Genomic DNA, 15,000 nt, shown 5'->3' with positions numbered 1-15,000 from the left:
CTGCAAAGCTGGGTGCCATACCTTCAAGGATTTTCCATATATATTTCACTGCGTATCTTTTACATCGTCTGTCTGGGGAATAATAGTTCAGCTCTTTTAGTATTTCAATAAAGCTCAGTAACTCAATTAAAAATCTATTTCAAAAGTTTTCAAGAACATAAAAAATTGACAACCAAAATTAAGTAAATAAAAAAGTTTAGCGAATTGCAATTTCAGATTGTGAGCAACTGCTGTCAGGAAATAAAATACCTTTTTCAAAATTGTGAATGTTGATCCAATTTCAATTCGTTTCTTTATTGCAGTTTAGCAGTGTTCACCATATTCTTCGCAACAGAATTAAAAGATTTTTTACATAAAAGTTATTCTCGTTATCTCTACTGTCTCTCCGGTATATATTTACATTGTATGTGAATTGATGGATGAAAGAAAGCCACCTCCAAACAACCTGAGAAGGGCTCACCTCAACATTTTGACGCCTCCTCCATTATCTCATGTATGAAACAACAGAATTTCATTCATGCACGCAATTTCAGGTGAAATATATTGCAAGCGGAAACCATAATACACACACACACACATATATATATATTTTTTTCTTTACTACCCACAAGGGGCTAAACACAGAGAGGACAAACAAAAATATATATACAGACATGTGTGTATGTTTGCGTGCGTGCATGTGTGTGTGTGTATGTGTATGTATGTGTGTAGTTGTGTGTGTGTGTACGTGTTTGTGTGTGCATGCAATGAACACAAAAAGAAGACAAAGTATAACGGATGTATTAGTTTAGCGATTAAAATAAAAGGAAAGAGTTTTGACGTTTAGAACATTTGTCATTGATCAGGAAAAAACATGTTCTATATTATTCATAGACTAATAGTCATTTGTCTTAATGGATGCATACTTACTACTGCAAATATTTGCTACCGCTTTTTTATTACTTTACCGTTTTTTCTAACTTCAAAGTTCACATAGGTACATAGATACATACAGACATGAAATCCATTCCATAGATATCAAAGCCCGCAAAATCCTGGGAACTGGGGACTTCCACAGAAACAATGATGTTGACAAGCTCTACCTAAGAAATGAAAGTGGTATAAGCCTGAGATCAGTGCAGACGGCCTTCGAATGTCGTATGGTATCATTCATGTAGTACTTGCTAAACAACAGCAGCAAAAATAAATATATAAATGCAGTGCTGAAAAGTGAAGTCAGCAACAATGTACGAGTTCGCAGTGAGCTCCTCAAGACTTACTCTCTTCCTAATGATCTCCTATTCAGTTCCAAAACAGCTGGGCTCTCTTGCCTGAGAGAAGGCCTGAATGGAAAGCAATCAGCATACAAAAAACAAAAAAGACTATGCATGGGTTTATATTTTGCAATAAAATATGCTTCTTTGTTATGTGCTGATTATAGGTTGCATTGTCCCTGAATTTATAGATAGGGAATTTTAAATATAGGTTGTTCGTTAGTGGCGCAAATATTGATGTGTTCGCTTAATCTTATATTTCTGTATTTTCGTATTTTAATCTGTACCGTCACACTTTGGCGTAGACTGTTTTTAGATTGACCAATATATTGTTATCGACACCCATATATTAGGTCTTCCGAAGCACATGTGAAATTGTTTTTCACTGATTGGAGAAGAATTCCTATCCTTCGGTTAGGTTGAACATATACGGTTTCGATGTTATTGACGAGTGTACTTGGGCCTGTGTTAGAATACTTTTCATTGACTTTTGCTCTTTATGATGGTGTGCGTTTGGAGGATTTGACCCATTCTATGGTCCCTTTTTAGTAAAGGAATGTTCTGGAGGATGGTGTCGAAGTCCTCGTTGTTTAGGGGGTTGTTCGTAGATATGTATGTTAGGGCTTTTGGTTGTAAATCCTTCTTTAGTCTGGGCTATCTGAGTTTGTGGATATTGAGTTATAAGGCACGTTGAAAGCCTATATCAATTAGTGATGGTGGATATTTCCTGCTGATGAGCGTATCCTTTAGCTCATGAAGTCGTGTGTCCCTGGTGCTTGTATCAGATGCTATATTATAAATCCATTTTACCAGGTTGTAAGGGATATTTATTTTATTGTCTAGGGTGGCAAGAGTTGAATGGCAGATATTGCTTGGAGTCCGTGGGCTTATAATAGATGTCTGTTTTTATTTTGTTGTTGGATTTCTTAATGAGGATGTCGAGGAATAGAAGTTGTTGGTGGCTATATTCCACCGTAAATTGAATGTTTATGTCAAGTCCATTTAGAAGTGCTTGAAATTCTCTAAGTCTCTCTATACTTTCGTGCCAAAGAATGAAATAGTCAACTAGATATCATTTCCAGTTATTTTCTATGTATAGGGCGAATAGGTTTCTGTATTTTTCTAGTACCTTACGATAAAGATTGATTTCTAGGTACCCCATGACTAGGTTAGTAAATGAGGGAGTCATTTGCGTGCCCATCGAAGTCTCCGAACTGTCGATAGAAGTTGTGATTAAATACGAAAAAGTTATTCTCTAAGAGGAATTTTAGCCCTTCTATTACGAATTCTTTGTTGATGCGGTGTGGGAGTTCCCTAGAGTAATTCTCGAGCTATAATTGGATTGCATCTATCCCTAGGCTTTGGGGGATATTAGAATAGAATTTGACTACATCAAAGGATACTAGTAGGGTGTTTTTATTTATTGTTTCGGTGAGGTGATTGAGCATATATAGGTCGTCCTTTATGTAACTTTTGATATGCTTGAGGAATGGTTTTAAAAGTGTGTCTAAAAAGTTACGGGTGAGTTTCGCATGCGGGTCCTGCTATTATAAGTCTTAATTTGAGGTCATTACGAGTAGGTACCTTGACTTATTATATCTGTGGCACTACTGCATGCGTTCCTTATTTTTTCACTTTTGCTTCGGATAACATCCTCCTCCTCCTCTTCTTCTTCTTCTTCTTCTTCTTCTTCTTCTTCTTCTTCTTCTTCTTCTTCTTCTTCTTCTCCCTCGGCTACTCCTACTTAAACCATAAATTCTCTGGACCCAAACTATTCCTTCAGATTTACTACAACCCACCTACGAGGCATTCACAAATGAATAGAGAGAAAGAGAGAGAGAGAGAGAGAGAGAGAGCGAGAGAGAGAGAGAGAGTATCTGAAGACTGGAAATATTTACCTATTTAAAGATGATGGAAATATATACAAAATATTTCACTTAATTTTTTTTCACCTATTTAATTGTTTTTCTTATTTTATTCTTAGTTGAAAAACCTAAAAGACGGAAAGCAGTATTAAAATGTGCTTCCTGTTAAAATTATTTTAGGATTTTCTACTTTATCTTATTGTATAGGGAGTGGCTGTGTGGTAAGTAGCTTGCTTACCAACCACGCGGTTCCAGGTTCAGTCTCACTGCGTGGCATTTTGGGTAAGTGTCTTCTATTATAGACTCGGGCCGACCAAAGTCTTGTGAATGGATTTATGGATTTGGTGCACGGAAACTGAAAGAAGCCCGTCGAATATATATATATATATATATATATATATATATATATACACACACACACATCTATATGTTTATGTGTCTTTGTTTGCCCCGCCAAAATCCCTTGACAACCGATGCTGGTATGTTTACGCCCCATAACTTAGCGGTTCGGCAAGAATACTGATAGAATAAGTACTAGGCTTACAAAGAATAAGTCATGGGTTTGACTTGTTCTACTAAAGGCGGTGCTCCAGCATGGACGCAGTCATATGACTGAAACATAAAAGAATAAAAGAATATATATATATATACCCATATACATATGCACTGAAGGTGATGATGTAATCTCATTCTAAATGGATTATGAAACAGCTGTATCTTACTTCTCTTTCTTTTATTATTATTATTATTATTATTATTATTATTATTATTATTATTATTATTATATTATTATTATTGAGTGAGAGAGAAGTGCATGCCATCAAAGTAACACTGTATACCCATCATGACTACACGTCTGATAAGGGTACACCAGGCACATGCACCCCAACCATATGTGCACGACATGGTTATCTTATATCAAGATAAACAGAGCATGACCTTGCAGGTGGGTCCCAGTTACAATTTTATTCAGATTGAGTAGCACATCCCGCTCAAAACCCATGTTTCCAGAGATGAATTATTCAAACCCACCAAAATTCCTCTCAACATATGGCTATGATGTTCCCCACTACTTCTACTCGTAATCAGAGATGTACATATCGTCAGTCACTAAGGGACATGCTCAACTGGTTACGGTCAAACAACTGAGAGGAAATCTGTGGTACTGAGCAGATTATTTGCTGTAGCCCATCATTTATACCAAGACAAAACTATGTACATGATAACACTTCCAGTCTCAAACTACTGATAAACAAATCTGTGGTACTGAGTAGAACATTTGTTGTCGCCCATCTTTTATAACAAGACAAAACAATGTGCATGATAACACTTACAATCTCAAACAACTCACAAGTAAATCTGTGGTACTGAGAAGAATATTTGCTGTAGCCCATGTTTTATACTAAGGCAAAACAATGTACATGATAACACTTATATCAAGACAAAGCAATGTCCGTGATAACACTTCCAGTTTTATACCAGAACAAAACAATGTACATGATAACACTTCCCATTATTATTATTATTATTATTATTATTATTATTATTATTATTATTATTATTATTATTACCATTGAGTGAGAGAGCAGTGCATGTCATCAAAGTGACACTGGGGTAAAATATACAATGCCCAATATACCCATCATGACTACCCGTCTGATAAGGGTACACTAGGCACATGCATCACTACCATATGTGCGCAACATAGTGATCTCATATCAAGATAAACAGCACATGGCCTTGCAGGTGGGTCCCAGTTAGTATTTCTTTGTGATCGAGTAGCCCATCCCGCTCAAAAGGTCCCTGAATAAGGCTTGTTTAAGGAAGTTGAACGAACCACCCATGTTTCCAGAGGTGAATTATTGAAACCCCAAAGAATCCCTCTCAACACATGGCTATGATGCTCCCCCACTACTAGTGCTCATGATCAGAGATGCATATATCATCAGCCACTAAGGGACATGCTCAACTGGTTAAGGTCAAACAACTGACAAGTAAATCTATGGTATTGAGCAGAATATTTGCTGTAGTCCATCTTTTATACCAAGACAAAACAATGTACATCATAACATTTCCAATCAGTTAAGATCAGAAGCCACGAGAGCCACTGTCTGGAACTGCATCAGGGCATTTATTATTATTATTATTATTTATTATTATTATTATTATTATTACCATTGAGTGAGAGAGCAGTGCATGTCATCAAAGTGACACTGGGGTAAAATATACAATGCCCAATATACCCATCATGACTACCCGTCTGATAAGGGTACACTAGGCACATGCATCACTACCATATGTGCGCAACATAGTGATCTCATATCAAGATAAACAGCACATGGCCTTGCAGGTGGGGTCCCAGTTAGTATTTCTTTGTGATCGAGTAGCCCATCCCGCTCAAAAGGTCCCTGAATAAGGCTTGTTTAAGGAAGTTGAACGAACCACCCATGTTTCCAGAGGTGAATTATTGAAACCCCAAAGAATCCCTCTCAACACATGGCTATGATGCTCCCCCACTACTAGTGCTCATGATCAGAGATGCATATATCATCAGCCACTAAGGGACATGCTCAACTGGTTAAGGTCAAACAACTGACAAGTAAATCTATGGTATTGAGCAGAATATTTGCTGTAGTCCATCTTTTATACCAAGACAAAACAATGTACATCATAACACTTCCAATCAGTTAAGATCAGAAGCCACGAGAGCCACTGTCTGGAACTGCATCAGGGCATTTATTATTATTATTATTATTATTATATTATTATTATTATTATTATCATTATCATTATCATTATTATTATTATTATTATTATTATTATTATTATTATTAAGTATTATTACAATACTTGTACATATAGTAACTGGAAAGATTCTTCTTTAGCTAAGACAACTCGACTGCCGTTATTGAAGCTTCCAATCACAATAATTACCGTGAAAACTGATTAATATTTAGTCAAAAAAGTTTTGTATTGGAAGAATATAAGCAGCCTTAAATATCCTGGAAATCTATTTAATGCCCAACAATTATTCTGATCAAGATAAAAATGAATTTTTCGAATGGAATCATTATATTCATAAAACTATAGATAATTGATAAGAAGAATTAATTGTAATTGAATATTGGTCAATACTAATTTACTTTCTAACTATAGTCGAGATTTTGTTTCTTTTTTCATAATAATGTCGTGATATTTTGTATGGTTTTTCACTGTATTCACATATTTATGTATGCTTTTGTGCACACTAGCCCTGTTTTCTGTGATTCTAATTCTTACCTGCTACTTTGATATTCTTTACTTGGTAAAAAGCCTATGAAGAAAACAGAAATCTGAATATCTTTGCAATCGTCAATAATGAAACAGTATTTTTACATCTATATTAATGCAGGTAATAAAATATGTAATACTCTTTTACACTTTTACTTGTTTCAGTCGTTTGACTGTGGCCATGCTAGAGCACCGCCTTTAGTCGATCAAATCGACCCCAAGACTTACTCTTTGTAAGCCTAGTACTTATTCTATTGGTCTCTTTTGCCGAACAGCTAAGTTACAGGGATGTAAACACACCAGCATCGGTTGTCAAGCGATGTTAGGGGGACAAACACAGACACACAAACATATATACACGCACACACACACACACACACACACACACACATATATATGTATGTATATATATGTATATATATTCATATATATAGGACGGGCTTCTTTCAGTTTCCGTCTACCAAATCCACTCACAAGGCTTTGGTCAGCCCGAGGCTATAGTACAAGGCACTTGCTCCAGGTGCCATGCTGTGGGACTGAACCCAGAACCATGTGGTTGGTAAGCAAGCTACTTACCACACAGCCACTCCTACGAAGAAAAATGGATCATTTGTAAATTATTTCTGAAATTAATAAATGAAGCATTTTATTGTACTTTGATTAAACGAACAATTTTCTGCAAGCAGTAATGAAAAAATATGAAATCAATAATGTGAAGATATATAAATGTTAAACATCAAATGAAATAGCGGGAGGAAATTTGCTGAAACTTGTACGTCTACAAAATAATCAACCCACAGAATCCGCTATAACAGTTGTACGATTTTTAATACTTATCTTTTAAAAAATCAATATCTCAACCATAGCTTCGAAATTGCTTTGATTGTTTTTCATTGACTTTTATTCATATAATTAATTCTAAACTTTTGATATTTTCCCTTGGCTACAACAAATTCAATATAAATGCTATTAAGAGTAATTTTACATGTATGGAGCTCTGTAAGAGTGAAATAATTTCATATATATACATATCAATATATCAGCCTTTCTTGTTCCCATGTCTCTGTTGAAATACACTGATTTTAGTTCAAATTAATTTTGAAAATAATGAAGAATTGTTAAAATAATTTTGTCATTAATTTATGGAACATAAATTAACATGGAATTTGACGGAAGATATCCTTTCTACTATAGGTACAAAGCCTGAAATTATGGAGCTGGAGCCAGTCGATTATCTCGGCCCCAGTGTTAAATTGGTAGACCACGAAAGGATGAAAAGCAAAGTCGACATTGGAAGATTTTGAACTCAGAACGTAAAGATAGACGAAATGCCTATTTCTTTACTACCCACAAGGAGATAAACATAGAGAGGACAAACAAGGACAGACAAACGGATTAAGTCGATTATATCGACCCCAGGGCGTAACTGATACTTATCTAATCGACCCCGAAAGGATGAAAGGCAAAGTTGACCTCGGCGGAATTTGAACTCAGAATGTAAAGATAAACGAAATACCTCTAAGCATTTTATCTGGTGTGCTAATGATTCTGCAGCTCACCACATTATTTTGAAGAAAGATGTCAATTTATATCACTTTGACAGAATAAGAAGTTTATGTCATATAATTAGCTAGGGATGGTCTCAAGTGCGTTAATGTCAAAAGGTTAAAACCTATATTAAAAATACTAAAATGTGTAGCAATGAGATGCCCAGAGTTGACAGCTTTTTCGGCTTATTGCTGTTTACAGGTGACTGCAAATAGCTTTTCAACAATAAAGTCTATGCCTTTTATCCTAAGAAATTAAAACAAACCTTTCAAACATGAAAAAGAAAGCCTTTGACATTTAGGTTTAGGCATTTGTCTTGTAACTTGAATATGGACTGCAATATTTCCGAAAGGAATGTAAACTCAGGTTTAAAACAATAGCTCATAATCATGTGAAATATTATTTCACTTATTTGTACTCATCTATTTGTATAAAATATGAATATCACCATGGAATTATTCTGCAATGTGTATGTGTATGTGTGTGTGTATTTGTGTCAATAATTTTGATGAAAAAAACACAAAAAAAGCTGTGTTTCAGTGCCTTCCGAAGCATTAAGTATTAATAATGGCAAACTTATTGTTAAAAAGATTTCGAAAAATTGTAAATATGAATTCTTTTCAGAAATAAAATTCTTCGAATATACAAATTCCATTAATGTTTTTCTTATAGGTATAAAACATTATTTACTGTAAAATAAATAAACATTTTATAAGTTGTTTAAACATTATACTACTGCAGAAAATACAGCTGTATGTATGTATGTATGTATGTATGTATGTATGTATGTATGTATGTATGTATGTATGTATGTATGTATGTGTGTGTGTGTATATATATATGCGTGTTACCGTTGGGATTGAAACTGTGTGACATAGTGATTAAGATGCTGAGCTCAGGTTTCCGGCTCTATTTCTAGATCGAGCAGTGTGTTTTATCGTTGACAAAAGTACTTCATCTCAAGTTGCTCCGGGTTACTCAGCTGAAAATGAGTAACGAAGGTTGGTGCAACCCTTTCCCTCACCAGCCATCATATTCTTCGTGTTTCTCTGTTTCAAGGGCAAGAGGCCGATAAGATGTCTATGCATGTTCGTAACGACTAAGATAAGTAGCAGATGCATGATTCCCTCTACCATGTCTTACGCATCTGTAAGAGTCGGCTATAGATAGATGTCTATTGTGAGATGTGGAGCCTGAGATTAGTATCGAATCCTGGGTAAAACTTACGGTGCAGACGTGGTTGTAAGGTAAGAAGTTTGCTTCCCAACTACATGGTCCCGGGTCCAGTCCCACTCCGTGGCGCCTTGCACAAGTGTCTCCTACGACAGCCTCGGTCCAAAGCCTTGTGAGTGGATTTGCTAGAGGAAAACTGAAATAACCCAGTATATATATATATATATATTATATATATATATATATATATATATATATTGTGAAATAGAAAGATGAATAATCTTGATGCAGATTAATCAAAAGTTTAACCGATACCTTGGTAGCAAAAATCACAGCAGAAGACAGCACGGTTGGAGGTACAACCATATGGTGTTGCAACCATGCGTTGGTGCGGATAATTGAATTTTAATATTATTAGTGAATTGAAGAAATGGAGTTGAACGAAGATTGAACAGAAATCGTTTTATTGCATTCTACACGTGTTTCGAAAGCCACAATTTACCAAATTCCGATTGAATAAGGAGACCATATTGTGTCTTTCTCTTCAGGAAGAAATAGGAAATCCGTTGGCAAAAACAAAAACAGAACAGAGGCGCAGCAAAACAAATCGAACGAGGCTCCTAAGAGCCCATGGCCAAACTGTTTATCAATGTATGTTGAAATAGGGTGGTGGGTGCGTTGAAGATTTTAACAGGTCAGGCAGCGGTCATTCCGGTGGGTGAGAGCACGGGGTGCGTAGATGTTCTTTGTGACCGAGACTAAAGTTCTGACTATTTAAAGAATATTAGGTGTATTATATGGGGCGAGTCAAATTCTACTTAGAAACATGTGTGTGTGAACTGATCTATATGTGCGCAGCCCCAAGTTGGTAAGAAGCGCTACACACTGGTCACTGCTGAGAAATCCGTCAGGGGTAGAAAATATTTTATGTGTTCGTATGTACGTTTAATCGCGCGGCCGTCAGTTGGTAAACAGCCCTACACAATGGTCACTGCTGAAAAATCCGTCAGGCGACAGAAAAATATTTTATGTGTGCGTGTGTTCGTCTAATCATGCCTTGTCAAAGAAACCCCCCGTCGTCAAAACAAAACCCCATTCGTCTCCTGGGAGTAATTCCCCTTGCAATGGTTAATCATATTTCCCTTAAAAAGCTTTTTCAAAATTAATTTCCAAGGGCTATTTTCATATAAGTAGTGTAACCGGGTGCAGGTATTATTTATAAGCGTTATTTATAAGCAAGATAAGTATAACGCCACCAATGGGGGCATCGAAAAGCCGACTGTAAAAGTCCGTTTACCATCCGGTCTCTGGCGAACAATATATGGAAGAGCTCGGAGACACAAAGGTTGCACTTCCTTCTGCCCCTATCAAATGTGAGGGCCACCGACAAAATTGACCATTCCAGGCTGTAGCTTGAGTTCGTATTCTTCAATCGCCATATTAGCTTGCTAAGTCCCGTGGTCTGGCATTTATTCACGTCGCGAAAAGTTGCGTAATGGTTGGAGATTCGTGAGGCCAATTTTGACGATGAGGCCCCGACATATGAGAAGACATCTGAGTCCGTGTAAACCTTGCATTGGTAGACGGCGTTTCTGATCTTGGAGTTCACCGACGTGAACCTTATTCTATTAGGATTAGTTTCTGAAATTAGAACTGCGTTACTGTTACTATATTTGTTGCGAGAACTGCAGCCGCTTACTACTTTATTTTCCACTACGTCACTATTAACTAACGGAATAACCCCTGATTCTACACTATCACTCAGAGTGCTGTCATTGCTAGTGCCCGTGGTGCTGCTATTGCCGGGTTTCTTTGACAAGGCATGATTAGACGAACACACGCACACATAAAATATGCTGGAGTTGCTATTGGGACTCTCTACCCTAATGAGAACGCAGGCGCTTAGCCCTAAGCAACCTAGATTTATAGTGAAGGACCATAAACCGAACTTCTACACCAACCCAGCGCTAAGACTCATATGCCCTGCTAGCTCTGATATCGGGATAATCAGTAAGTACATTTTAGATAAATATATCCCTAGTTTAGTAAACAAACTGAAGCTCAGCCTCTGGGCCAACTCCTTGCAGGTAGTGAAGTGGTTCTCTTCCATCCCCAATAAGAACCGTACTAGGTTCATTCAGTTTGATATCGCTAGCTTCTACCCCTCGATTAACCCTAGTGTACTAAATAAGGCCCTTTGGCATGCTCACAACAAGGCAGGCCTCACCAGAGAAGAAATAGATATCATTTTAGTTGCCAGGAAATCGTTTATTAAGTTTGATAATAAGTTGTGGATCCGTAAAGATACTCCCAATGAATTTGATGTGCCTATGGGTAGTTCGGATAGTGCGCAGATAGCCGATTTGGTCGGAGTCTATATTCTCTACGAATTGTCCGACCAATTCCCGGAGATCGCGGGCGGCCTGTATCGTGACGATTGTCTGTTCTGTTTTACCTGCAAAACACCACGAACAGAATAGTGCAGAAAACTAAGAGTAGGTTAGCTAGGTTTTTTTAATAGAATGGGCATGAATATAGTTTTTGATAATGAACTCACCAAGGCTAATTTCCTAGACGTTATACTTAACCTTAATAGCGACTCATACTGCCCTTACCATAAGCCTTCCACTAATTTGAAGTATGTCAGTGTCTTCTCCAATCATGCCAAAACAGTAACAGACAATTTGGTTAAAAACATCTCTCTAAGATTGTCTAACTTGTCCGCTAGTGCCGATATTTTTATGCAGAAAGCGGAATTTTATAACGCCGCACTATCCAAGGCCGGTTATAGGCAGAAGGTAATTTATATTGATCCGGCCCTTCCGATGCCATCATTCGGTCATCAGGATAGGGCCGTCTATAATAACATAAATAATTTAAGTAGTGACGGGAGCGCGGCGGGTGCTGGGGCAGTCGCTTCCGCATTTAATTTAGCAAACAAGGATAATTATCGGTCCGGGGGAGCTCACACTAACCCAAAACCCGTTATTCATCCGAGAATCGCCCACCCGAATGCGAGAGCTGGCGTCCCGACCCATCACATAAATAGGAATAAGCATATATGGTTTGTAATTCCCTTTGGTAAGCAGATTAGAACTAACCTCCCCCTCATGTTTCGATAAGCCATCGCCAATAACTTCCCCAGAAATTCCAAATATTACTCCACGGTTAACTCGCATAAAGTTACGATAGCTTTCTCCAACACTAAAAACCTCGCCCAGATAATCGCCTCCCATAATAATAGGCTGCTTACTAAGACCCTATCACCTTTTTCCGGAGGCACAGCTTCTTCCGCTCCCGGTTTAACGCTCAGTAGGAATAATAATAGTAGTAATAATGATATGAGAGCCAGTACAGTGACTCATAATCTCAGCTCCAACCAGGGATTATATACTAAGGGTATAGATATAAATAAGGGTGATGTCATTAACGGTAACAATGGCAGTTGTGAGGTGAGCGCAGCTCGGCTCATTAGGGTAGAGAGTCCCAATAGCAACTCCAGCATCGTTTCCGGCAATAGCAGCACCACGGGCACTAGCAATGACAGCATTCTGAGTGATAGTGTAGAATCAGGGGTTATTCCGTTAGTTAATAGTGACGTAGTGGAAAATAAAGTAGTAAGCGGCTGCAGTTCTCGCAACAAATATAGTAACAGTAACGCAGTTCTAATTTCAGAAACTAATCCTAATAGAGTAAGGTTCACGTCGGTGAACTCCAAGATCAGAAACGCCGTCTACCAATGCAAGGTTTACACGGACTCAGATGTCTTCTCATATGTCGGGGCCTCATCGTCAAAATTGGCCTCACGAATCTCCAACCATTACGCAACTTTTCGCGACGTGAATAAATGCCAGACCACGGGACTTAGCAAGCTAATATGGCGATTGAAGAATACGAACTCAAGCTACAGCCTGGAATGGTCAATTTTGTCGGTGGCCCTCACATTTGATAGGCAGAAGGAAGTGCAACCTTTGTGTCTCCGAGCTCTTCCATATATTGTTCGCCAGAGACCGGATGGTAAACGGACTTTTACAGTCGGCTTTTCGATGCCCCCATTGGTGGCGTTATACTTATCTTGCTTATAAATAACGCTTATAAATAATACCTGCACCCGGTTACACTACTTATATGAAAATAGCCCTTGGAAATTAATTTTGAAAAAGCTTTTTAAGGGAAATATGATTAACCATTGCAAGGGGAATTACTCCCAGGAGACGAATGGGGTTTTGTTTTGACGACGGGGGGTTTCTTTGACAAGGCATGATTAGACGAACACACGCACACATAAAATATTTTTCTGTCGCCTGACGGATTTTTCAGCAGTGACCATTGTGTAGGGCTGTTTACCAACTGACGGCCGCGCGATTAAACGTACATACGAACACATAAAATATTTTCTACCCCCTGACGGATTTCTCAGCAGTGACCAGTGTGTAGCGCTTCTTACCAACTTGGGGCTGCGCACATATAGATCAGTTCACACACACATGTTTCTAAGTAGAATTTGACTCGCCCCATATAATACACCTAATATTCTTTAAATAGTCAGAACTTTAGTCTCGGTCACAAAGAACATCTACGCACCCCGTGCTCTCACCCACCGGAATGACCGCTGCCTGACCTGTTAAAATCTTCAACGCACCCACCACCCTATTTCAACATACATTGATAAACAGTTTGGCCATGGGCTCTTAGGAGCCTCGTTCGATTTGTTTTGCTGCGCCTCTGTTCTGTTTTTGTTTTTGCCAACGGATTTCCTATTTCTTCCTGAAGAGAAAGACACAATATGGTCTCCTTATTCAATCGGAATTTGGTAAATTGTGGCTTTCGAAACACGTGTAGAATGCAATAAAACGATTTCTGTTCAATCTTCGTTCAACTCCATTTCTTCAATTCACTAATAATATATATATATATATATATATATATATATATATATATATGTATTTATATATATATATAATATATATGTATATATATATATATATGTAATATATATATATATATATTATATATATATATATATATTATATATATATATTATATATATGTATATAATATATATATATTATAATATATATATATATATTATATATATATATTAATATATATATATATTATTATATATTATATATATTATAATATATATATGTATATATATATATATATATATATATTATATATATATATTATATATATATATGTAATATATATATATATTATATATATATTATTATATATATATGTATATATATTATATATATATATATGTATATATATATATATGTATATATATATATATATATATATACATACATATATATATATTATATATATATATATATATATATATATATATATATATATATATATATATATATATATATGTATTTATATATATATACTAGCAGTATCGCCCGGCGTTGCTCTCGGTTTTGTAAGGGAAATAACTATAAGCATTTTTAGAGATGTAAAGTATAATAGCCATCTCAATATGGCTAACCACAAAGGGGGGTGTTACTGTAGCTTTTTACGTTCTGAGATTTAATAATACATTTTTAGAGAGTTACTTCCCTTATATATCCCAAAAATGCATTAAAAATGGGAAAAAATGATGATAATTTTTTTTAATCGTAGACTCATCGTAGACGCGCGCTAATACCCAGAAGGGCTCGATATGAATCACAACTATAAGATACCCGCTTTTGGTTAAACTGCACCGCAAAATGTGGGAGTAGTTATGAATCTAAATCGTAGGAGACAGACACCACACAACCTCACTTTTATATATATAGATATATATTCATATATATACATATATATATATTGATGTATGTGTGTTGTTTTTGTGTCTGTGTTTGTCCCCCACCACCACCACTTGACAACCGGTG

The sequence above is a fragment of the Octopus sinensis genome, linkage group LG2, assembly GCF_006345805.1.
Source record: "Octopus sinensis linkage group LG2, ASM634580v1, whole genome shotgun sequence".
Classification (NCBI taxonomy): domain Eukaryota; kingdom Metazoa; phylum Mollusca; class Cephalopoda; order Octopoda; family Octopodidae; genus Octopus; species Octopus sinensis.
This window is presented reverse-complemented; position numbering follows the sequence as displayed.